General features: G+C 38.1%; 1 long non-coding RNA gene and 2 pseudogenes across 1 annotated transcript in view; 2 read left to right on the plus strand and 1 right to left on the minus strand.

Moving 5' to 3' along the window:
• The window catches only part of LOC138145225 (uncharacterized), a 100163-nt gene extending 88219 nt beyond the window's left edge, over positions 1-11944 (plus strand). Inside the window, exon 3 of the long non-coding RNA XR_011164152.1 lies at positions 11547-11944. This is a non-coding gene — a long non-coding RNA (uncharacterized lncRNA). The remainder of the gene's footprint in view (positions 1-11546) is intronic.
• On the plus strand, positions 713-1105 carry LOC138145224 (ubiquitin-ribosomal protein eL40 fusion protein-like; annotated as a pseudogene).
• An 11109-nt stretch (positions 11945-23053) lies between the features above and the next one.
• On the minus strand, positions 23054-23876 carry LOC138145226 (large ribosomal subunit protein uL30-like; annotated as a pseudogene).
• Between the last annotated feature and the right edge of the window lie 2701 nt (positions 23877-26577).

Raw genomic sequence — 26577 nt, forward strand, 5'->3', positions numbered from 1 at the left:
TTTGGTGACCTGGGTCCTATGGACTGCTCGTTGAGCACTACCCATATCTCAAACATAAAGTGATGACATGCTTCAACTTTTGCTGCTGCTTCTGACTCGACCTTTCCATTCTTCTGGAATTAGAAAATAGCTAAAGTCATATTCTAGAAGTACAAAATGGAAGTCCACTGGTTTTATGAACTATGTTCGCTACTCCTGAAGCTGCTGCATGGTATATAGAAAAGTTGGTGTTTGGTATAAACCCAAATGGGCTGTTACTTCTCCCAAACTCAGGTGGTTATTCCCTTCTTGCTTCAGTCCCTGTGACTTCATTTCTCCAGATCTGCTTAAGAGGTTGAAGAGCTCTTGTGACATTCCTTGCCACTTCTGGACTCTCACCTTCTATATGTCTTTTTACAGGCCACATGAATAGTCAAAGTATGCAGTTTTCACTTTATTGTTTCTGTATCCTGCTAATATCTTGAATAGGTTGCACTTGTTTCCAATTAAAGCTGACACATGGCACATTGCCTTGTTTATGCCAGAAATTTCTTTGGGAAATTTCAGAGTTATTTCAAAGTATTTCAAATATCCACAATTTTGTCCCTCAAGCCTCCAAGGCCAAGATCTTCTAGAGTATTTAATGGCATTTTTTCCAAAAGTCTCTCATAAGACAAATGGAAGTTCTTTCTTTTCTGTGGGGCAGCTGAGATGTGCCTGCAGGATTACAGAGATGCAGCTCTTCATGCAGACCTTGACGGGCAAAACTATCACTCTTGATGTCAAACTCAGCAATACTATTGAAAATGGCAAGGTGAAAATCTAGGACGAGGAAAGTATCCCAGCAGACAAATAGTGTCTGTTTCATTGTTTCCCCCTGGAAAACCGCTAGAAGATGGTGACACTCTCACTGACTACAACAGCCAAAAGGAATCCACTTTGCACCTGGGGCCTGCATCTGTGCAGGGCTATCATTGACCTTTTCCCTTACCAATTGGCCCAGAAATGTAACTGTGATGAAATTATCTGCTGAAAATTCTATGCTTGCCTGCACCTCCATGCTGGAAACTACTGTAAGAAGAAGTATGGTCACTACAACAATCTGTGTCCCAAGAAGGTCAAATAAAGAGGCAGTCCTTGGGCCAAGTTTTGGTCTGACTCCCTGGATTTAAGTGCTCTCGTTTAGTCTATTGTTACATGGCTTTGATCTCATGTTTAATGGGAGTATGATCTCAAAAAATCTGCTTTTAGTTGAGAAGGAAAAAAAAACATTTAAAAATAAGATTACTGAAGCATGATGGTCATTTGTACTCCATAATACAGGGCAGCAGTGCAGTCCACATCCCCAGTCTCTCTGTCATCTCTCCAGGAGGTCCTATGAGCCCAGATGGAAAAGACCCTTTTAGAATTTCTGATGAGGTAATGATCACATGTGGAACAGGATATACTCATTCCCTGGCCTCATTTACTTTTCCCAAAGCTGCAGCTGGTGCCTTCAGCTTTTGTATTACTTTCTGCTTTCACAAGCATGTGTCTTGTATATAGCTATCTTCTTCACAATTTTAAGAAAAAGTGTTATTTTGGCCTTCCTGCTTTTTCTTTTTGCTTTTTGGAGGGGGTAGGCAGGGCAATTGTGGTTAAGTGACTTGTTCAAGGACACACGGTAGTTTTGTGTTAAGTGTCTGAGATCTAATTTGAACTCAGGTCCTCCTGACTCCAAGGTTGGTGCTCTATTCACTGCACCAGCTAGCCACTCCTCTGCTTTTCTCTCTCTCTCTCTCTCTTTTTTTTTTTGCCTTTTTGGAGGGCAATTGGGGTTAAGTAACTTGCCCAAGGTTACACGGCTAGTTATTTTGTGTGGGTTTTAAGTGTCTCAGGCTTGTACCGAACTCGGGTCCTCCTGACTCCAGGGCTGGCGCTTTACTCACTGTGCCACCTAGCTACCCCTCTGCTTTTCTCTTGATATTGATGTTCATGTCAGCCTGGCATGGTCTCCATCTCCAATTATCATATTTCACAGCATAATTATTGCAGTTATTATGCCAAATTTTTTTGAAAAAAAAAGAAAGTTGAGTGTGACCATTTATATGAATATTTAAAAATTGTGCTGGTATTACTTGAAAATCATCATTACTAAGCTGTCTTTGGTACAAGATTAGGATGTATGAAAAACTCATAAATATATGTTAAAATTGAATAATGACAATGCAAATGCATTAAGAATTCTAGGCTTGTAGCTCCCAATACACAAATAAATGCGTATTCATATGCTGCTCTGCTTACCTTTTAAGTGATGTGAGGAACAGAATTATACCACGTGACAATTACACAGTGAAATCAATTTTTGGACTAAAAAAACAGGGTATGGTAATTATGTGTCGAAGTACGATACCTTTCCGACTAGAATGGGTCTCTTTGGGGGCTTGTCAGGTTTTCTGTGAATTGCCTTGGATGTTTCTTAACCTAGAGGGCACTTGCCATGTTTAGTTTCTTTGGACCATGAGCAATAAAATATCTTTGTGGTGGTTAGGTTTCATTTTGTCTTTTCATTCATCTTGTCCCCAATTAGAAGTCCACCAGCCTTACAAGAATTCTGTTAATTACCCAGTGCAGGCTTCTACCAAGGCTTCCTGGGATAACGAGAGTTCTGTGTTAAGAAACTTCTTAATGATTAGCTGAGTAGGTCAGTCATGTGCCCTCGGATTATATGAAAAAGAAGCAAACTAGCAGTGGGAGGGGTCATGAGTTCTGAGATATTGAAAGAACTGCCTGAGAAGAAAACCCCTGAAGGGGCAGAAGTTTTTTCCTCCTCTCACCCACCCTATGTGAGCCCCATATTTTGACAAAGGGATTAATACATTTGATCCACTTTACTTCAAATGATAGTAATTTATGCCTAAACAGCATGGTGTAGTAGAAAAAGAATTGGTCTTCGTCTCAAAAGACCTGTGCTGGAAGTCCTGGCTCCAAACCAGGAATGTTGGCACCTGAGACAGACTCAAGTGAACAACAGCTAGGTTGACACCATCAACCCGAATGTCCACCTCGTTCTTCCGTGTTTTGGGTTTTTTTTGAGACATTTCATTTTCCACCCAACTACACTCATTTTAGACTTATTTGATTTCTCCTCCTGCATTCATCTTGGATGCCTTTAGTTTCTCCACCATGAGCCCAGCAAATTCATCATTAGAAAATCTCATCATCTTGCAATATCTAATCAGCCTTGGTACTCACACCTTGTCAGTAACCGCTGCTCCTCTGGAAGGTAAAGCCACAAACTCTTCAACTTCCATTTAAGGAGGAAAGATGTCTAAGACAGTTCCCGATTTCCCACCCAGCTACATTCATTTGGGACTAATTTGACTTCTCCAGCTTCATTAGTGCTTTTAAAAAAAAATTCTTTGACTTCTCTGCCCTGTCCCATGCAAGGTACCTCCATCCATGCAACTTTTCTTCCTTCCTTCCTTCCTTCCTTCCTTCCTTCCTTCCTTCCTTCCTTCCTTCCTTCCTTCCTTCCTTCCTTCCTTCCTTCCTCCCTCCCTCCCTCCCTTCTTTCCTTCCTTTCTGTCTCTCTGTCTCTCTCTCTCTCTCCCTCCCTCCCTCCCTCCCTTCTTTCCTTTCTTTCAAGCTTTTCTTTTGTATGTTGTCTTTCTCCATTAGTCTATAAACTTGAGGACAGGGACCATCTTTCTTTTTATTTGTATTTGTATCCTCAGCCTACACAGGGCACAGTGCCTGGCACACAGTAGGCATTTAAATAAATGTTTATTTACTGTTGAGAAAACAAGCAGCCCTGGGAGTGACAGTTCAACTCTGGGCCATTGAAAGGGGAAAGGAAGTGGCCCATCCTCTTGTATTCCTGCTCTAACCTCTGCTACAAATGGCCCCATTCTCATGCTCTCTTTATGGGTCTGCCTTCCTTTCTGCCTCCCAAGTAAGCATGGGCCAGCATAGTGGCATCAGGAGAAGGTATGAAACACCTTGATTCTCAGTTCCCTGACTTCTAACCTGTCCTCAGTTCTGCTCTGTCTCTCCCTCTCTCAGGATTACCTTCTCCCCCAGTCACCTTAGGGTTGGATGTGGGGGTGGGTGCAGCATGGCTTCTAGAAGACTGGGGCAATACTTTCCAGCCTGCACAGAATGACAGCATACACGCCACAGATATCTGCACCTGGGCCAAAGACCAGACTTCCCCTTCCTAGTTACAACTCTGCCTGACTCTGACAGTTATAAGCTTTATGACAATGTCACTGAATCTACCTGAGCCTGCTAAATGTGTGCAATAATTGTCACCCGACTTACCTTATAGGCTTATTGTGATGTTGTAAATGGTGATGTCTCATGTAAATGGAAGGTACTATTGTTGTATGGGAGAATGGAACTATGTATTTGGCTTAATGAATCTCTCCAAAATAGCCTACCCCATTACTTAAAATATTTAGGAACCCTCTCTTTTTTCACACCTGCATCATCTCTCTACTTCCTTTTCTCTTATGGACACAATCTTTTCCAGTATGAAACAGTCCAATAGAAAATGCTATTATTTATTTATTTAACGGGGGGAGGGAGTGACAGAGGAGGGAGAGACATTTCCAGCAGATGTTAGATACATGTAATGCAGTCACATACTCAAAAATATTCTCAGTGCATTATAGATTAAAATCTCAGTGATTTCCTGAGACTTTGGGGGACTTTTGATTTAAAGCAAGATCCTTTTCTTATTAAGATATCTTTAAGGAAGTGATGTGGACCAATATTTCAAAGTAAGCTTTTCTGCATGCTAAATATTCCCTTCAGAGATATGGGGGAAGATCAATGTTGGAACTCTAATGTGGTTTTACCTATGAATCTGGACAGGCTTATTGACACAGGCACATTTTAGAGGCAAAGGGTCAGCTTTTACATTAAGTTGTGACCAATTCATCCTCTCAGTAATATCAAGTGTGACTGCTGCTCTCATGAGAATAATATAGAAAGAGAGTTGGACCAACTTTCTTGTTTACATAGGATTTTTATAGTCTTTCTTTGTTTTGAATAATTCATACGCAGCCTTATTATTAATAGGAATAATTGGAAGCTGGCTATCACTAGGCACTGAAAAGCAAGACCCCCACCATCTTCTTTCCTAACCTTTCAATTCCTTATAAGTCTTCAAGTCACATCTTCTTGCTTTGACAATAACAAGGTTCTTTCCAGTTTGTGCATTTGGGAAACGAGTGGACTGAATTCCATTCTGTCTCATACAGCAGTGAGCAAATTGTAAGCTAAAATTGGATTACCAAATTGTTATTACCAGAGAAGATTTAAGAGGCAGATGGAACGCTACCCAGATTTCTCATGCTGGGTTTTAAGACCTCGCAGCTTGAAATAACATATTTTAGTTGGAGTCCTGAACAAATTTATTAGAGAATTACTAAGGAAGGCTAAGTGTAGGATGCTATGCTCTTTTGTTGAGAGGATTTTGTCCACAAAAGCTCTTAGAAACCTGGGAAGAAATATTAAGGGAAGCTTAGGTTTCTTGAAGAATACTCAAACAACTTTTGATATTTTAATTATCTTTTTGAAGAAGCATGAGTATTTCCATGTCATTCCTCTGCATTTGCCTTTTCAAAGCATTAACTGAATGTTTTGTGCTTGTTATTGGAAACTTTCAGTTTGAAGATGCATAGCAACATTTCTTCAGCAGTTTATAGCATTAGAGAATTGCTGGTGGGCACTTGGAAGTTAAATGATTTACCTGTGATACATACCTACCTAGTATGTAACCAGAGGCCAGACTTTAATCAGGTCTTCCCTATCTTCAAGGTACCACAACAAGCTGCAGCTCAGTTGGACATGAGTAAATATGGAATTAAGCATATTTGCCTCAAAGAAGAAGACAAGGGTTGGGATCATATTTCTGTTGAAATAACACTGAATTAATTATAGCTAACTAAGGTGGCACAGGGGATGGAGTGCTGGGTCTAGAGTCAGGAAGACTCATCTTCCTGAGTTCAAATCTGGCCTCAGACACTTATTAGCTGTGCATGATCCTGGGCAAATCTCTTAACCCTGTTTGCCTCAGTTTTCTCATCTGTAAGATGAGCTAGAGAAGGAAATGGTAAAACACTCCAGCATCTTTGCCAAGAAAATTCCAAATGGGGTCACAAAGAGTAAGATACAGCTGAAACAACTGAACATAATATAGCTAACTATTTGCATTGATCACTAGAATATATATATATTATATAAAATATATATATTTTACACAAATATATATACATTTTCCTGAGGGGGAAAACACTTCTTGAAAAATATGAAGTAAAAGTCACTGTATAGCATCAATTGGGAATATAAAAGATGTAGTACAAGAAAGTAATGTAATATTACTGTTTTGTGTGAAGTGATGAATAAGAGAAATGCAGAGAAGCTTGGGAAGACATATTAAATAATGCAAAGTGAAGTAAGAAGAACCAAGAAAACACTATACACAGTAAGTGGTGGTGGTGATGTAATTTGCAGAATAACTACAGCAATGTAAATGGAAAGAACCAATCAAATCTGAATGATACAAAATTATAATGAACAAGTTTGGCCACACACAACAAAAAGGAATATGAGAAGACATTCCACTCTCCCCAATTCTTTAGGTGATTGTGAGTGTGGGGCACTGCTTGTGACATTAGACTTTTTTTAATCGATTGATTAGGTTCATTCAACATTTTTTGTTCTTCCTTTTTAAACATCGTTTATTGTAAAAGCTGACTCTCAGGGGTGGGTAAAGGATATGGTAAGAAATGTAGGTGATGAAGAACAAAAGATATCAATAAACATTTATGTTTTTAAAATTTTGCTATAGATATAGAGTGTCTAATAACATCATGTTAATGAGTATGTAGTAAGGAAATGTTCTTACAGTAAAATCTTAAAGCTGACAGATTTGCTAAATTTTATTTTTATCTGGTACATTTTCAGATCCCATTGACCTTTCCCAGAGTGCCAGATTCCACAGGGTAATACTGCAGAACTAGCAAATCTTCTTACTAAGAAATTCAGGAGTTAATCATATTTGCCTCCAAAGAGAATAGAGATAAGGCTTGGGATCATTAGGGTTATCTGCCTGACTAAAATACCCTTTGCTGAGTTGAATGAATTATTTACCTTACTCAAGAGAGGTTTCCTGAACATGTTAATTTTGCAGGGAGGGGAATATACTTCCTGGAGTAGAAGAATGGGAAGTCAACTTTGCTATAGATTTGTATGAGTATAGAATAATAAATGTCTAGAAATGAGGACTGAGGGAAATCATAACCAGGAATATTTATGATATGGCTTATGACAAAATATGAGAACATGTGTGCATTAAATCAGATGTTTTGAAAATAAATATCAGCAACCATGATTCCAAAGACCCAATGATGAAGCATGCTACCCATCTACTGACAAAGAAGTGATAGACTCAGGATGCAGAATTATACACACACTCACAATTCTGCATTTATATGTGTATATATATTATACATAGCAAATGTGGGAATTAATTTTGCTTTATATGTATACTTCTTACACAAGTTTTCTTTTTTTCTTTTTTGAGGGAGTGGGGAAATTAAAGGAATAGAAAATTTATTTTAGTTAATTGAAAAAAAGAATATCAGATGATATAGAAGTTAAACATATAGCATAAACATGGATTCCCACTTCTAATTCATTTTTTGTATACATTTTTTGTTCATTTAAACTTAAATACAAAACAAGAAAAGAAAAAAAACACATTTCCATGTATGCAGCAGAATACGAGAGGATTCAATATAAATCAATAAATTTCTATTTCAAGAAAATCGATGTAATAAATACTACATATTGTTTCCAAAGCTGCCCCACTTTTCTTTGGTTCTTTCTAGATTTTCTTTTGTTCTCTGCAGTGCATTTTTTACCTCATTTTTTTTCTTCCCTCCTCCCTCCCCATCCTAGAGAAGGATAAATTAGACATGGCTCTCTCTCTCTCTCCCCCCCCTCTCTCCCCCCCCTCTCTCCATAGATATCTGTAAACATACATATGTACCCCACATGTGTACACATATATACATATATGTATGACTATATTATGCATATTTCTATTTGTCATTTCTTTCTCTGGAGGTGGATAGCATCTTCCTTCATAGGTCCAAGTCTTTCCATGGTTTTTTTTCTAAAGCAACCAGCTCATCACATCACAGCAGTCATATCCTTCTGAGAGATTGTCTATGCAAGTTCCTCTTCTTCCCCCCTGCCCAATATTCTACTTTTCTTCTATTCTTGACTACATAGTTTTATTTATACAAGAATATTTTAATTTAAAATAGTTGAAATGATCCATTTTAAGTTTCAACAATGCTCTCACCTTATAGTATAGTTTAAGGTCTGGTACTGCTTCTAATATACTTTTATAGCTCTTTTCTATGATAAGAGAATATCTTTCAAAGGAGTTATACCAAGTCCCAAGACAATTAGAAGGGTTTTTACTTTAAATTCTACATGTTCTGCTCCTAAAATCCCACTCTCAGATGAATTGGATCTAATGTCATTGATTAATCTCTACTAACCCAAATTTCCTTGAGTAGGGCAACCATTGAGGTAGCCACGACCGAAACGAAAGTCAATATCCTGACTCTCACCCAGATAAAAAGTGATAGCTAATAGAGCTCCTACACAGTTCAAGTATGATTTAGACTCTATGCTTTGGCCACACCTAATCAAACAAGTTGCTGTATTCTTTCATGACTGTGTTTTGTGAAGGGTGTCACATGATGGCTTGAGCAGAGTCAAACCCTAGGACCTTAATCAAAGCATTGCTAAGAGAATTAAATCCCCACATCAATTAATCCAGGGCTGTAATCCATATCACAAAGTTATTTATTATTTCAATCAAAATGAAATTAAACCAGATCCATTTATCTTCATCAATTAATATTTAACAGCACACAAGTCATTTGGCTTGTGCAGGAAATAACATTGCCTGATTGATTTGTTTTACTTCAGGAAGAAAACCCAACTTAACATGATTTTCCCCCCAAAGATTCTTGACTTGTCTCACAGTTTTAGTTATTGTGAAAACATATGCTGAAAGTCATAGACATTCAGAATTGAAAGGGATCCCAGCCTATCTGACCCAAATCATTTGTAAGCACATATCCCCTTGTTGACAATCTCTTCATCTGTAAAATAAGGGAGGTGGGCTAGATGACCTCGAAGATCCCTTCTAGCTCTGAATTTTTAAGCTTGTATTCATCAAGTGACTATCCAGCCTCTTTTTGAAGTTCTCCAGTGGTGACATCATTACTTTATGACGCTATCAACTTTACATTTAGACAACCAACCCTAAGTGATAAAAACTTCTTCCTTGTATGAAGTTCAAATCTACCTTTCTAAAAATGTCTATCCATTGTTCCTAATTCTGCTCTTTAGGGCTAAATGGAATGAATTTGATTTTCCTTCCAAGTCATAATTCTTTATATATTTGAAGAAAATCATCATGTTCTCCTTAAATTTTCACTTCTCCCAGTTAAATAATAGAATTGTTGAACTAGTTGATCCTGTATTTTAGCAAGTAAGCCTCTCTACAATACCTCTGATTAGTGGAAACCTTTCCTAATGGCCCCCATGATGAGGAATTGTAATGGGAATGTAAATTTTAAAGATTTTTGCTGTCCCTAGGCTAAAGTGCACCTGGAGCCTGGGGTGGGAGGCTTGTTTTTCAGTAGATACTTTTTGATTGTCCAGTGGGTCCAGTAGGTTGTTACATTCTCTGAGCCAGGAGAAGGCTATATAAACCCTGATTTGAGGGGCTCACTTTGAGAAGTGTTCTGTGATTTGATCTGGACTCTGGGAAGCCGTTGTTGAGAGCCCCCCAGCTTTGAAAAACCCAGATGTTGAAACCCAGATGTTGATTTGGTATGGATGTAATGGTTGGACAGTTTGGAAACTGTCTGCTTGATCTGTTTCTCTGTCTTGATAATTCTGTCTGTATATTCTGAAGTTTGGGGTGCTGACCTTTTTCCCCTGAACTAGGTAAATGATACATATTTGACTGATTAAAGTAAGCTTGTTAACCATTTTGAGTTGCTTTCCTTTATCAAAGCAGATCCAAGAACCTGTGTTGGCAGACACCCTGAGGACGCTGGGGTGCTTGCTGATACAGGGATCTTCTCCCCCATCCTAATCATCTTATCTTAACAGGTACTTTTTACAAGTTTATACCACATATATAACATATTATATTATTATGTATTTTCATGTCTTTACTTACAGGTTTATATTCTTACACCCCTAGAAGAATGTAAGTTACTTAAGATCAAGAATAACCTTTCATACCATAGCATCTAGAATAGTATCTTCAATACAATCAGTACTTACTTTAATTTAATTGGATACATTTCCTTTCAACAATCTTCTTATAACTTTGAGTTCCCTTACTCTCTTAGGCATTATCTTTTGGATACTCTCCAAATTTTCAATGTTATTCCTAAAATAAGACACTCAAAACTGACCACAATAATGTTAAGTGACCAGCACAATACAATGTTCCTAATGGGTTTAATAAATATTTTTGAATCAATAACTATGAATGAGTTTCCCAAGGATTTGTCCCGGGGACCGTAGATTTGGTCCAAACAGGGCAGAGCACAGCTGTACTATAAATTCTCTCATTCTAGTCAATATACTTCTACTAATGAAGCCTAATATTCTATTCTATTTATATTTAGAGTGTTCATTTTTTTGATTGTTATATCACACTGTTGACAGAATTCATAGTAACCTCCCAGTCCACTAAAACCCTAAGATTTTTTCTCATATTCCTATCCAGTGTTTGTGGAGTTCTTTTTTTCTGAATCCCAAACATAGGTGGTTACATTTATCCCTATAAAATCCATCTTACAAAATTTGGCCTATTATCCTACGGTATCAGGATATCTTTATATGTTGGTTGTGTCATCCAACTTGAAATTGATCCCTTCCAGTTTAATGTCATTCACAAATTTGAGTAACATACTGTTTATTCTTTTTTTTTTAAAGCAATTGGGGTTAAGTAACTTGCTCAAGGTTACACGGCCAGTTATTTCTGGGTGTGGTGCTAAGTATCTGAGCCCGGATTTGATCCCCAGGTCATCCTGACTCTGGAGCTGGTGCTCTTACTCACTGAGCCACCTGGCTGCCCCAATACTGTTTATTCTTTAACCAAAGTCATTGTTGAAATCAAATGTCGAGCAGAATGAAGCCAAGGACAAATCTCTGAGAAATTCATTCAAGAAATATTTATTAAACCTATAATAAACATTGTGATGTTCTGAGCACTGAGCATTATCTTTCCCTAGATGTCTTCATCCCTTTGTTATGAAATAAAATTTTCCATTGTAAGATCTTGAAAATCAATAAAGAGCAAAAAGATTGAGAATTGTCAGCATATTTATTTATACATTTTCAAGAATATGTATGATACTGTTGCGTAGCAATGTATTCTGAATCATCTTTAATAGTGAGGGTAAGATTTCACAAATAAAGTCATTATACAAAGTATATTTACTATAATTTCACCTTTTCTTTTGGCATAGATGATTAGCAACCTCTTTTTGGACTCCTCTGTTTTTCTTCTTTGGATCAAGCAAAAGATAATTTTCCCCATGAGCTTCCCCAAAATACCTCTAATGATAGCTGAAACTATTCCAAGCTGAGTTCTAAGGATGTAATCTTTAAAACATTGAACCCAAAGAGGGTTAGTGCATAATCTCAGGATACCACCGCTGCAAAAACTTGGAGAGACAAGTATACGCCAAAGGAAGCAGTGACCAATATCAACAATTATGGCAAATTTAGAAATCCCTAAGAAAAAGGAGAGAACACCTTCATTACAATGGCATACAGGTGCTCAAATAAAAAAATAGATTTTCCACATAAAATCAATGAAGAAATTAAGCAAAAGACTGAAAAATTAAGTAAAAGCTTTAGAGGAAAGAACTGAAACAAGAATAAGTAGATTAGAAGAAAAAGTGGAAAACTTTACCTAACTAATGGACTTGAAGAAACCAAAGAAAAATCAATGACTCCCTCAAACAGTAAGAAATATTACAATGAAGTCAAAAGATTGGGAAAAAGAGAAGAAAATGTAAGATATTTGATATAAAAATGACTGATCTAGAAAATAGGTCAGTGAGAGGTCACTTGAAAATTATTGAACTCCTTAAAAATGACAAAAAAAGGCTTGTGCACCATTTTTCAAGAATCAAAAATGAAAACTGCCCAAATCTATTAGAATAAGAGGACAAATTAAAAATAGAAAGAATCCACCAATCCTCTTGTGAAAGGAACCTCAAAAGTATAAGTCCCAGGAATGTCATAGTCAAAATCAAGACTTTCTACTTCAAAGAAAAAAAAAACAGCATCCTGAGAAAATCAGTTCAAGTATACAGTGACCACAACGAGGTTCATGTAAGACCTGTCAGTTTCTACTATAAATAAGAAGAGATCTTGTAATACAATAGTCGAAAAGGCAAGAAAGATAAGCTTACAACCAAGAACCCCCTGCCATGTAAAGCTGAGTATAATCCTATTGTGAAAAAAATTGATCTTTAATGTAATAGAGGACTTTTAAGTATCTCTGATGATAAGATCAGAACTTAGTAGGAATCTTGAAAAGCAAACATAAGAGCCAAGATAAACCTAGAAAGATACATTTATTTCAGCAATTGGAAGGAACTGTATGATGATGTAGTGCTAACATTCAATAGGGAGAGAAGAAACAAGTTTCTCCTCAGAAGTAGAGGGAGTGTAGAACCAAGGAGGGGAAAGTTGTAAGAAAAAAAAAAAACTTACTAACCCTAAAGAGAGGAAAGTGGGGGTGGTAGAAAAGAACTAGAATCTAAGTATGTCTTAGATTGTCTTAGAAAATTGAGGAAAGGATGTTTATCAAATTTTGGCATATGAATGGAATAAAATATAATCATAAGAAATGACAAAAGATATTATTTCAGAGAATCTTGAGTAGTGTGAATGGATCAAAACCAGAAAAAATCATTTACATAATGACTGCAATGTTTAAAAAGTAAATCAGTAAATAACCCAGGTCTTCCTGAGTTCTAGTCCAATGCCCTATTGATTACACTATACCATACCACCTCTTTTTTTTTTATTCTGGAAAACATTTTATTGTAGGTGGAATGGGACACAGCAAGTTAGATGATCCCAATTTTGTTGACAACATCCAAAGCATCATAGTCTGGAGCAAGACAGACATAGGCCTTCTTCTCTCTATCACACTGGATCAGTGTGTTGACCTTGGCCACATTGATGTCATACAGCTTCTTTACAGCCTGCTTGATTTGATGCTTTTAGGCCTTGACATCCACAATGAACACTAGGGTGTTGTTATCCTCAATCTTCTTCATAGCAGACTCAGTGGTCAAGGGAAACTTAATGATGGCATAGTGATCTAGCTTGTTTCTGCGAGGGGCATTTTTCGGAGGGTATTTGGGCTGCCTTTGAAGCCTCAGTGTATTGGGTTGCCAGAAGGTGGGGGATGTTCAGATCTTCTTTTTGTGGCTATGGACACCCTTCAGCATTGCTTTCTTGGCCTTCAAGGCCTTGGACTTGGCTTCTGTCTTGGGAGGGGGATAACAGCTTCCTTCTTTGCCTTTGGCGCCACCTTGGGGGAAAGGCCATATCACCTCAAATTAAAAAAAAAAAATTAGCAGGCAAAGCTAAATAACTAGAACAAAACCATCCTCTTTCTAGGTTCTGGTTAATTGGCTTATAGTTTGGGGATAAAGGATCATAGAATCATAGAATTTCAGGGCCAAAAGGGAGCTTAGAGATCAATTTCTAACTGAGACACAGATGAGAATGTAAAAAGATTTGCCTGAGGCTACACATGGGAAGGGAGAAAATAAGCATTTATCTAGAGCCTATTATCTTTATTATTTATATAGAGCCCATTATTTATTCATTGTTTATTTCATTTCATTCCTTTTTTAGTTTTTTTTTTCATTCAACCAAAACTGGAAAACAAATTCCTCTGATAATATGCCTGACAAATGGTTATGCAGACTATCTTGGACTAGGACTCAGAAAGACTTGGGTCCAAGTCCCATCTCAGACACTTTTTCTACTTGTATGACTCTAAGCAAAACATTTCAATTCTCCCTGCTTCATTTTTTTCCTTTTTTTTAAAATTAGTTAATTAATTTTTAGTTTTCAACATTCATTTCCACAAGATTTTCAGTTCCAAATTTTCTCCCCATTTCTCCTCTTCCTCCCACTCTAAGGTGGCGTGCATTCTGACTACCCCTTCCTCCAGTCTGCCCTCCCTTCTACCATGCCCTCCCCTATCCCCTTCTCATTTAGCTCTTTGTAGGGCAAGATAGATTTCTCTATCCCATTGCCTGTATATCTTATTACCCAGTTGAATGTAAAAACAATTTTTGACATTTGTTTTTAAAACTTTGAGTTCCAAATTCTCTCTCTTTTTCCCTCCCCACCCACTGTCATTGAGAAGACAAACAATTCAATATAGGTTATACATGTGTAGTCATGCAAAACATTTACATAATAGTCATGTTGTGAAAGACTAACTATATTTCCCTTCATCCTGTCTCACTAAGTGACTAGCCCCTAGAGCCCATTGTTTATATACAGCTGATTAGCACAGTGCTAGGTGTTTTACAATGATCTCATTTGATCTTCACAACAACCCTGCAAGGGAGGTACTGTTATAATCTCCATTTTTCAGGTGAGGAAATTTAGGCAAACAGAGTTAAGTGACTTGTCCAGGGTCACACAAAAAGTATCTGAGACTGGATTTGAACTCTGGTCTTCCTGACTGAAGATTCAATCTCTATTCATTATGTGCCCTAGCTGCCATGAATTAATTTGAGTCAGGTCTGTACAAAGTCAACATTCTCACTCTTTCCTCCAGAGCCATCTGGGTCCAATGGCAAGATATAGATTAGGACAACTGTAGATGACCTGGGATGCCGAGGGAGACTTGGGCCTTTTTAAGCTAAGGTCTTTCACAGGTCTCAGTTTGTCTGAGGCAAAAGCCATTAGTGATTAGGAAAAAAAAAGCCCATTCCTGATTCAAATGGAGATACTTGACTATTCTACTTGACTATGACCAGATCATTCTGGTTCTCAGGGATTGGTCAATAATGGGCCCCAACCCAAGCCTTGGTTGATCATTGTTTGGGTTTTGTTGGCTCGTAATGAGTCTAAATAGCTGTTGTTTCTGTTCTGGCCAGAAACCCTGAGGTTCTTCCCCTCCCAGATTGGTTTATTTATGTATTTTTTGAATAGATCAAAAAAGACTTGGGAAATACCTTATCTTATAAAGACCAAGGGCTCCCACTGCGTCTAGGGCCATCTCCAATCATCCTGATCTGTCTTGCCATTGGACCCAGATGGCTCTGGAGGGGAGAGTGAGGCTACTGACTTTGCACAGCCTGCCTCACTTAAATCCAGTTCACTTGCAAGTCAAGACATCACCTCCCTGATGTCATTGGTTCTCTTTGAGAACAAATAGCAAACAACCTAGTTGCTTCAGCTAATTAATAGCAGACAGTCCTACTCAGGACAATATGATCTAGTGCAAAGTAGACAAAATTACAGCAGGACACTTGTTCTCTTTCTCCTAAACCATATTTCCTGTCCTTGGCACCCCAGGGCACAGAGCCAGAGGGTTAACTACAAAAAAAGGAATTTATTACCCCTCTACTCTCACCTTCATTCTGGCCATAATTGAAGCTACAGTGGATAAAGCATTGGCCTTGAAGTCAAGAAGACCTGAATTCAAACCCTTTCTCAGATACTAGATGCATGACCATGAAAAGGTCATTTAACTTTGCTCAAACTCATTTTCTTCATTGGTAAAATGAGGGGGTTGGACTCAATGTTCTCCTGGAATTAGGAAGACTTAGTCACCTGAAAGCCTCTTCAAGACATTCTATCTTTACTTTCTCCCTAGCTATCCCTCATCCTAAAAACACTCTCCCTCCTCAACTCTGCTACCACCTTCTCTGGCTTCCTTTGTGCTGGTGGTGGGTTAGTGGTGGTGGTTAGTCCTTCCTTTTAAAAGAATCCTAATGACATCACAAGGTGGTGTCTTGACTTGCTTGTGGTGGCTTCCTTTAAATCCTAACTAAAATTCTATCATTTAGAGCAAATCTTGTCCAATTCCTCTTAATTTGAATTCCTTCCCCATTAATTCCTTCCTATTTATCCTGCATACCTTATTTGTATATATTTGTTCCCATATTGTCTCCCTCACTAGATTTTGAATTCCACGAGGGCAGGAACTGTCTTTTCCTTCTTTTTGTATCCTTAGCACTTAGTACAGTGCTCGGCACATAGTAGGGGCTTAATAAAAGTTGATTGATTGGTTGATTGATCTTCAGATATCTGTGTAGTAAAGAAGAGCCTTCACTACCTTAGCCCAAAGAAAATGAATACAGTTTCCAAGTGAGTAATTTCAAGGTCTGACAAGGGAAATTTTTCCATTTGAGAGTATAAGGAAGAGAGTTTGACAGGGCCATTAAATTATAATTTGTAGGCGACAACCTACTGTAGCTATGATAAGGTTGGCCTTGCCCTGCTACCTACCTTCACATCAGCTAGATTTCTTGGTTTCCAAATCTCAGAATCCTTACATTTCAGTCCTCTAGGAAGTGATGGTAATGAAGTACGTGCTGCCAAAGAAAGAAAAAAAAACCGCTATGACATAGCATCTCCAAAATGACTTCTTCAGTTGAATTATGAGATAGCTGAAATATCTCATTATTTCATGTCTCAAATGTCTCATGAAAAGTAACTCATATACAACTAAAATGAAACTAGTTTTGAATCCCATTAAGTTTTGATCTAAATGCTCTGTAAGATTTTTTTTTGTATGGTTTAGCGCCATGAAATAGTCTTTGGAAAAGAGAAAATAAGTATGACCCAGAGGACAGTGGAGAGACACATAGTCATGATGAGTAGGCTGAAACATATTACAAACTTGGAATTACAAATGAGAATCCGAGTAAAGCATGCCTTCAAAGAATGTATGAGCAGAAAAAAAGATGATGGGGCTGATGAGAGAGAGAAAAATGGTATGGTAGAAAGTACACTGGCCCTAGAAAGTCAGAGGCCCTTGTCTGACATCTCGGCTTTCCCACTTACTAACTTGAGAAATAAGTGAAATTACTTATACAAAAGAAGAAATTTTCTTTTGGAGCCTCTATTTCTTTAAATGTAAAAATGAGGCATTGGACTAGATGACTTCAGAGGTTCTCTTCCCAGATGTAAAATTGTGATCCTATCAACTGATTACCATCTTGTATGCTCCAATGGCACCCTCAGGATGTCAAGATAAAGAAAAGTTGGCCCCTGAGCACTCTGGGTGGGCCCTCTGTGACAAACTTGTAGAAGGACATGTGCAAGAGTCATATAGTATAGGCAGGCATGGATGAGTTTTAACTGGCATCATTTTCCTGATTGGTAATTGGGGTGAAGTCCATATTGATGAGAACACGGACCATTGCAGTTTTTGAGGATTGTTTAAGATGACAGAAATACTGGGCTGTTTTGAAATCAATTTTAAAGCTCCCCCACCCAGACTATAAGAAGCAATTGTACCAAGTCATTCTTAAAGACGATTGCAGTTTCTTGGGTAAATATTTATCATAGAGGCAAATTAGATCACAGCATTTAAGAGCTAGAAGGGACTTCAGGGGCTATCCAGTCTAACCCATACTTGACCAAGTACTAACCATACAAGCCCCCACCAAAAAAAAAATAAAAATTGGTTATATGGCTTCTGCCTAAAGATCTCCAATAGGATAGACAATAGAACTTCCCCAGGCAGTCCATGCCACTTGTCAGCTCTAATTGTTAGGAAGTGGTTCGTTAGATCAAGCTTAAATCTGCCTCTCTGAAACTTTATCCGTTGTGCCTAGTTCTGCTGTCCCGGGATAATACACTTTGCCAATCTTAATAATTAATAATAATCTTCTACCTCCATAGCCCTCCAAATACTTGAAGTTAGCTATCATAGTAGGTCTTTAGACTAACTCCAGTTTTCCATCATATCTCCAAATGGCATTTTCTCAAGTCCCATTACTATCCTGATTGTCCTTCTAATGTTGAGAATATGACCTACCTGTATCTTTCCTAAAATGTGCCCATTAACAGGGGTGTGCTGAAACTGGCTGTTAAAAACTGTTTTTTTGTTAATTGTCTTGACTTTTAAAAGTGATAGAGAAAATGTCAATAATGCATATTAAACTTAAAAGTTGTGTCACTTTTTTATTTCACCCAGGGACCAATTGTTAAACATTTACCAGAATACCACTGCCCCAAACTAAGCATCATATTCTATATATGACCTAACTGGAGGCAAGATATATCAGGACTATTCATTCCTTTCCTCATTTTGAATACTGTGCCTTTTTTTTGTTGCTTTTTGAAGGGCAATTGGGGTTAAGTGACTTGCCCATGGTCACAGGGCTAGTTTTTGTGTTAAGTATCTGAGGTCAGATTTGAACTCAGGTCCTCCTGACTCGAGGGCCGGTGCTGTACTCACTGTGCCACCTAGCTGCCCCTATACTGTGTCTTTCTTAATGCAGCCTAATATAGCACTAGCTCTGATACGTGTTAGTAGGAAGGAATATAGAAATCACCTCATAGAAGCCTAGGAGTCATAAACATTTCATATACACAAAAAATTACATATATGTATATATGTATACAGATATATGTGTGTGATCATTTAAAAACAAAACCAAAGTCAGTTACAAAAGAGCATTTTGAATGATTAAAAATAGAAATAAATGGAGAATAAAGGATTCATCAAGTTACCAAATTCATGATGTATATCTAATTTTATGTCCCCACCATCTCTCAAATATGTTTATATTAGCAAGTTTAATAAAGAGATCTATTTTAATTTTTTAAAAGATAGAAAACTTGCCAATTTCCCCTCTTCTCCTTTTTTCCCTGCCCTTCTTCCTCTTCTCCCCTCTTCTCTCTCCCTCTCTCCTCTCTCTCCTCTCTCTCTCTCTCTCTCTGTCTCTCTCTCTCTGTCTCTCTCTCTCTCTCTCTCTCTCTCTCTCTCTCTCTCTCTCTCTCTGCCTACCTCTGTCTTTCTCTCTGTCTCTGTTTCCATCTGTCTCTCTGTCTTCCCCCTCCTCTTCCTTCTTTCTTCTCATGATCAATAACCAGAATTTGTCTGGTAGCATTGCATCCTAATATCAGGCAAAATACCTAGGAAGAAATGAACAGCCTCCTGAGGGCTACTCTCACAAACCCAAATGCAAAGTGTCAATTGCAAAGATTTAAAACCTTGTTTTCAGCTTACTTAAAAACCAAAAATCTCTCAAATAAAATGAAGTTTGACTTTCTCCAGGATTTATTGCCTTTACTAATCAGCATTTTTAGGAGTTAAACCACTGAAAAGTGTATTATTAGCTAAAGTTAATTTTCTGGACAGAATACATAGTTCCCTAAACTGATAATAAAGTCAAGGCTTAATCAAATTCAGACTTGGTATGCTGTAGAAGTTAAAAAGGATAACAAACACCATCTAGTATTTTAGAACTTGGCTCTTGTTAAAGAGTGATTGCAATTTGCACCATTAATACTTAAACCCAAGCTCACATGTATTTGACTTTTGAGATGTTAAATAAATTCTAGGTGAAGTATGAACTCTGAGATCATCTTCACCACCCCCACTGCCCCCACACTTCACACACACACTCACACACATATACTCACACACACACACATTCACACACACACACCCCATCCAAATGTCTTTTTTTTCTGTGAAATCTCACAGAAATGTATACAGATCCTCTATGAAAGAGGTGCATTTTGCTCTTTGTAAGGGAAGCTTGCAAACACCTTTTTATTGGCTGTCCCTTTCTAAACTTGAAACTAAACCTTGTCTTACCTTTATTTTCTTATTTACTGTTGTATTCAGCAATAAAGGAGCAGAGATTGAAAGTTAGTAGAAACTTCAGTTTGAGCTTTCCTCTAGTATGTGTTGGCCTTATGACCATCATCAAATCATTTGACTTCTCTTGGCCATATTTTTCTCATCTATACAATAGGAATCTCTTAACAGCTGAGTGATAGAGTGGATAGAGTGCAGACTCAACTTCCTTAGTTCAAATCTGGCCTTAGAGACTAGCTGTGTGACCTTGGACAAGTCACCTCAGCCTGTTTATCTCAGTTTCCTCATATGTAAAATGAGCTAGAGAAGGAATTGACAAGCCAGTCCAGTAACTTTGCCAAGAAAACCCCCAAATGAGGTCACGAAGAGTCAGACACAATTTAAAAATGGCTGAACAGCAACAAAATAGGAAGCACAATGCCTGTCATGCCTACCTCATAGGCTCCTTGTGAAGATCAAACAAGGTAATGTCTGCAAAAAGTTATTAAATATCAGTCATTTTCATTTTAGTTCCTTACAAGCATTTTTGTTGTCATGTTGGGGGGTTTATTGGTTCATCTTTTTTATTCCCCATTTTTAAATGACAGGAAGCCAAAGGCTTAAAAAGGAGAGGGATGTCATCCATGAATTATACAGAAACGACAAGGAAGAGGTTAAAGGGGAGGGAATGACTGGTGTAATTAACTAAAAAAAAAAAAACAACCAAGAGTTCAAAATAATTTGATTACGAAGAAAAGAAAAAGAGAAACTATGCTTACATACTTGCATGGAGGAACAGGTAATGATGTGATGGTCATAGTGAAAGGGAGACTAGTCTCCGGCTCCAGTGTTGAGAAGACCTGGAGATCGAATCCCGGGCTCAGACACTTAGCACCCAACCAGAAACACCTGGCCATGTAACCTTGAGCAAGTTACTTAACCCCAATTGCTTAGGGGCGGCCAGGTGGCTCAGCGAGTAAGAGCACCGGCTCCAAGTGTCGGGATGACCTGGATCAAATCTGGGCTCAGATACTCAGCACCACACCCAGAAATAACTCCCGTGTAACCTTGAGCAAGTTACTTAACCCCGATTGCTTTAAAAAAAAAAAAAAGGGAGACTAGTAAAGGAAGATTTCCAAAGAATAAAAGAAAAAAGACAACAATACATCTAAGGTTTCCAGACCTCAGTCTATTTATTTGTACAATGTGGGAATCGGGCTAGATGGCCCCTGAGGCCTCTTCCACCTCTCACTATATTCTCCCTTGTATGATACTTCTCCTTTAATGACTCTTGTTGCCTTCAGTCACATCTATTCTGCAAACTAATTTGTGGAAGGAAACTTGGTGTCTTGGACCATCAAGCCCTATCTCCAAATCTTCAGAATAGTCCTTGTTTCCTTACCATTCTCTGGATGATAATGTTGAACGCAGATCTGGGAAAGAATGATCAGAGACTGTTTAGTATATTTAAGAAATTCGGCCACAAAGCTCCATTTAATCAATGAATTAATAAACATTTATTAAGTGCCTACTGTATGTCTGGCACTATGTTGAGCACTTTTAAACCTCTATGCTCTAAGCCATAAATGGTGGTTCTTAGTGCTCAATCTGGCTGAATGCTTGACTTAATCTGGTCATCAATTTGCTTTTATTTACAGAGTGAAGGGAATCTTGCTCTGATGATATCATTACATTTGCCAGTAGATTCTTATTCTAAATGGCCTGAACTTTCTGCACTTTTGATGTGAGAGGCTTAAGACCCATGAACCTCTGTTGACCTAAATTTAAGAGAATTTCCTCAGTTCCTGCTCTACACTAAGCTCTCAGGAATTGAACGTCAACATTTTTAATGTACTCCTGACCTCAGTTATGTGGATATTGCTCAAAGGGGACCAAAATGACATCAAGGTATAGACTGTCTGACCACAAAGAGTGTAACTCCAATGGACTGGTCATGTTGTTTGAATGTTAAATTACATTTGCTTAAAAGAGTCTTTTAGAGAGAACTCACACAAGGCAAGCATTCACATGGAAGTCAGAAGAAGTGATGCAAGGATACTCCTGAGGTTTCTCTGAAGAACTTAGGGATCAATTGTGAGATATGGGAGACATTGTCACAGGACTGCCCAGCATGGTGTATCCACATCAAAGAAAGGCTGTGATTTATGATAAAAGCAGAATTGCAGTAGCTCAAAGGAAATGTGAGATGTGCAGATTTAGAGACATTTCTGCTCCAAATGTTCATATGGACTGTTTGTACCCAGTCTGTGATAGAGTCTGCCCAGCTCATCTTGGTCATATAGTCATAGAAAGAAGACATATTTGAAGGATTAAACAAAAGGGTCTGAATGTTAATTTGTTTACTGTAGCTATAGCATGCTTTAGAGTTTGTAGAATGCTTCAAGAGAATTAAGAGTTAAATCAGAGATTCAAGTCATGAACAAACTATGGCACCCTTACTTTTTGTATGAGCTCAGGACAGCCTCTGTAGGGAAAATATCCCAAATAATCATGTCCATGTTAACCTAGCCTTCTATCTCTATGATAATAGGTCCAAAATATGCCAAGGGAGAAATCAGACTCTCTCTTCTTTTCTTCTTCTCTCCTTTAATCTTTTTAACCAGTTCTCAAAGCATTGATCTGGAAGCAATGGTAACATATAACGTCTTGCTTCCCCACCCATTATAGCCTTGGAATCTTTGAGGAGCAAGGAAAACTAATAAGCACATGTCAAGTGGTTAGACCTTTCTTGTACAAAGAGGAAAGCTGGGAAGCCATCAGTGAGAGGATCACTATCTAGGAGGGTCCCCCTTCCTCCCTACCAAACATGTGGACTAGGTTAGGATTTTTTTTCCTTTTAATTCTATATTTCACCACATAATCTTTGAAGATTTTATGACAATTTTTTTTTCACAAAAAGTGGGGTGTGACCATTATGTGAAGCTTTTAAAAAAATTGTGCCAGTATTACTTAAAAATCATTTTTTACTAAGCTTTCTTTGGTGCAAGATTAGGATGCATGGAATATTCATGAACATACATTATAATTGGGAAGATGCAAGTCTTACCATATCACATGACTTACTCAAGGGAGCTTTGCCTACATACCTTCTCTGCTAGTACCTATGGACCTTCGTTGGGTTGAGTGACAATACAGTTAGTATTTTTTTTTTCTGTCACGGGCATTTTTATTAACAGACCATTAGAAAAATAATCATGGTGCAGAGACCTTTAGTTCATTCTTCTAATAAGCCTGTGATTGGGTCTTCCCTGTAACCAGCATCTCCACCTTCCACAAAATGTGTAGTTTTTTTTCTTCATTCCGCCTTGTGGAGAAGATAATTTGAAGGGCCACAGGAAGTTGTTCGCAGCTTTGAAGTGCTTGCCAACAGTGCAGATCTCATGGATCAAGTTCTCCATGCAGATAATTCCATATTTACCAAGAGATTTTGCAATAAGGGCATTATTGGTCAGGGAAATTCTCTGTTTCTTGATCTTGCCATAACCATGTTTGTAAATCAAGTCATTCACAGACTTCAGGTTTGGATAACCCCATGCATTGCACGGTTCCACAATCCTCAGCATGTTAATCGAGGCCTTGTTAAGCTTAAGAAAAGTGCCATTGAAGATTTGTTGACGGTGAAGAAGCTGCCATACTTTTTGGACCTTTGGGCTAACACCATTGATACCCCTGATTCTGATCACAAAAGCTAACTTGGGTTCAGCAGGTGCATAGTAGCTGCCAGCTTTGCGTGCCATTCTAGCCAGCCAGATTTCACTTCTATACATCTGTCTGTACTCCTTATGGCAGACTTTAGCTTTTTCATAGATAACTTTTCTCTGTATTTTATGGAGCTTTTTTATAGCCATCTTCTTCAAACGTCTGGCCTTCAGTATTGCAAAAGACTTTCTTTTTTGCAGAAGGGATTCTGGAACGGATGGTAGCTTCTTCTTTTCTTCTATGCCCGCCATAATTCCAGCCGGAAAAAGAGTACAGTTAGTATTGTAGTGCCCTAAACAAACCATTCAAGTCAACTTTTGGAAATATACTGACAATATTCATGCCCTGAGAATTCTAGGCTCATGACTTGCAATGCCTGAGAGATAAATGAGTATCCATATGCCACCAGTGAATACATTGCTTCTCTGTTTACCTTTTAAGTGGAATGACCAACAAAGTTATACTATATGACAATTAAGGGATGAAAGGTTGTAAACAGTTTTGGAGTTGGAGGGAGCAGGGAACTGGTGTGATGATTATGCAGCCATGACAATTATGTGGTGACATACGGTAGCTTGTTCAGGGGCTTGATTAGCCTAGAGAGCTGCTTCTCTTGATGTTCATAGTAGTGAAGAATACACCATTTCCAAAGGAAACCTTTAGGCATTGTGGGATAGGGGAACTCTGCTTTCTAAAGAACAAAGATAAAGAAATTTGACAACTTTTGAGTATGAAAAAGACTTCTAGGTGTTAAAGTCAGAATATGATGCAATAATTTGTCAGGCAGTCAGTTTTATTAGATGGGGTAGGTGTTCTTTTTTGGAGAGACTCCTCAGTGGTTAAATTGGACACAAATACAGCACTACAGAGCATGGAACAGTGTGTAGGTTGATTTGTTTCACCTTCCTTATAAGTAGGCATAGGAGATCTATAAGAAAGACATTGCCTTTTGGTAGGTTTTAGTATTTATCAAAAATGGCCTTCTACCCCAAATGTCTCTCACATAGGAACAACTAGAAAAGTGACCAACGCTGCTAAGGTCCAAAGGAAATTGCTACAGCCAGTCATTCCTTTACAAATGCATGTGATCTTCAGAGTTCCATAGTGAAATAAACCTTTAAAGTCGATAAATAAAAGCAGACATTCTATTTCCCAGTGCTCAAAGGAACAATCTGTCCCACATAAAGCTTCCTCTCTGTTAGCTGCTCCTTCTTTCTCCTTTCCTTCTGGGCAAATCTCCACTTCTGTTCTCAAACTGATGAAACAGTTACTTGGTTTACCACTCTGTGAATTCTAAGGTCTCAAAGGCTAAAATTAGTCATGTGCGGATGAGTTGAGGGACCACAATACCCTGCAGCCATAGACATTTCTCTGTTGTGAATCAGGTCCTCTTAGTCCATTCATCTGAGAGGCGGTTCTCTTTCTGGTCTGCCTAACAATCTGTTCCATATCTTAACAGTAAAGCCATTTTTTTCCCCATCATGGATTTTATCCAATTTTTTCACAAAATTCATTTCTTTTTTTTCTGGCCCCCTTTGCAATTAACCTGTTCAAAAACTACATCCTCCACAAAATGATTTCATCATTTTCCTTTATATAGGAAGTTGAATTTTCTGCTACTTTTAGAAACCAAACCACTCCTATTCTAAAGAGGTAATATTTTTTAACAAGAATAATAGGCAATCTGGCCTCAGACAATTAACACAAAAATTAGCTGTGTGAACTTGGGCAAGTCACTTTAACCCCAATTGCCCTCCAAAAAAAAAAGAAAAAATAGAATAATAGGTAATAACTTAATTTGTATAGTATAGTTTAAATGAACAGGGTATATAACCCAATATGACCAAGATGGAACTCATTCATTTTCCTTTTAAAAACTCCCCTGCTCTTATCTTCCCTGTCATTGTAGAAAGTAACCCATCCTCCCAGTTCCTCAGGTTCAAAATCTGAGTTGTCCTGGATTCCTCACTATCTCTCACCCTTCCCATCCCCTTGCTTCAGCCAAGCTGATGCTAAAGACTGTCAATTGCAGGGCGGCCAGGTAGCACAGCGAGTAAGAGCACCGGCTCCAGTGTCAGGATGACCTGGATCAAATCCGGGCTCAGATACTTAGCACCACACCCAGAAATAACTGGCTGTGTAACCTTCAGCAAGTTACTTAACCCCGATTGCTTAAACAAAAATAAAGACTGTCAATTTCACTATTGCAACATCTCTCTTTCATACCTCCTCTCCTCTGACACTACCACCCCTCTTATATAGCCCCCATCACTTTTTTTTAGACTATACATGTACAATCATGTTAATATATTTCCTCATTAGTCATGTTGTGGAAGAAGAATCAGAATAAAAAGGGAAAACCACGAGAAAGGAAAATAAAACAACAACAAGGAAGGGTGAAAATAGTCTGCTTCCATCTGCATTCTGACTCCGGAGTTATTCCTCTGGATGAAGATAGCATTTTCCATCGCAGGTCTTTTGGAGTTGTCTTAGATTATTATATTGCCGAGAAGAGCTAAGTCTATCATAGTTGATCATTGCATGATATTGCTGTTACTGTGTTTAATGTTCTCCTGGTCCTGCTCACTTCACTAAGTATCAGTTCATGTAAGTCTTTCCAGGTTTTCCCAAAGTCTATCTGCTCATCATTTCTTGGGGCACAATAGTATTCCATTATATTCATATTCCACAACTTGTTCAATCATTCCCCAATTGATGGGCATCCCCTCAATGTCCAATTCTTTGACAGTGCAAAAAGAGCTGCTATAAATATTTTTGTACATGTCCTGCTAACTTTCCACCTGGCTTATTGCAATAGCCTGCTGGTGGGTCAGCCTACCTCAAGTGTCTTGCCACTCCAATCCATCTTCTATTTAACCATGAAAGTGATTTTCCTAAAGTACAGGCCCAATTTTATCATCTCTCTCTCTCTCTCTCTCTCTCTCTCTCTCTCTCTCTCTCTCTCT

The sequence above is a fragment of the Petaurus breviceps genome, unplaced genomic scaffold (assembly GCF_028583685.1).
Source record: "Petaurus breviceps papuanus isolate PSGF00001 unplaced genomic scaffold, PetGlider_PUasm1.0 90731, whole genome shotgun sequence".
Lineage (NCBI taxonomy): Eukaryota > Metazoa > Chordata > Mammalia > Diprotodontia > Petauridae > Petaurus > Petaurus breviceps.